Source organism: Nestor notabilis, unplaced genomic scaffold (genome assembly GCF_000696875.1).
Source record: "Nestor notabilis isolate BGI_N333 unplaced genomic scaffold, ASM69687v1 scaffold26318, whole genome shotgun sequence".
NCBI lineage: Eukaryota > Metazoa > Chordata > Aves > Psittaciformes > Psittacidae > Nestor > Nestor notabilis.
In genome coordinates, this window is record NW_009940971.1 from 1,150 (window position 1) to 1,403 (window position 254).

Below are 254 nucleotides of genomic sequence, written 5' to 3' on the forward strand. Positions count from 1 at the left end.
GACACAAACCAGCCCTTGACCCCTTCCTAGGTCCTTGCCCCCCCCCGCCTCACAAGGGCTTTAAAGCCCCCAGCGGAGCAGAGAGCGCTGCCCGAGCAGAGCCAGGAGGACGTGTCACCCGTCACTAACGTGGAGTTAGCGACTGGGCCACCACAACTCCCCAGCGCGACCTGCCATGTCCCCTGGTGAATCAGCAACCAGGACGAGCCCTCACAACAACGAAAGGCTCCGAGAGGAAACCTTCCTGAAGCCAG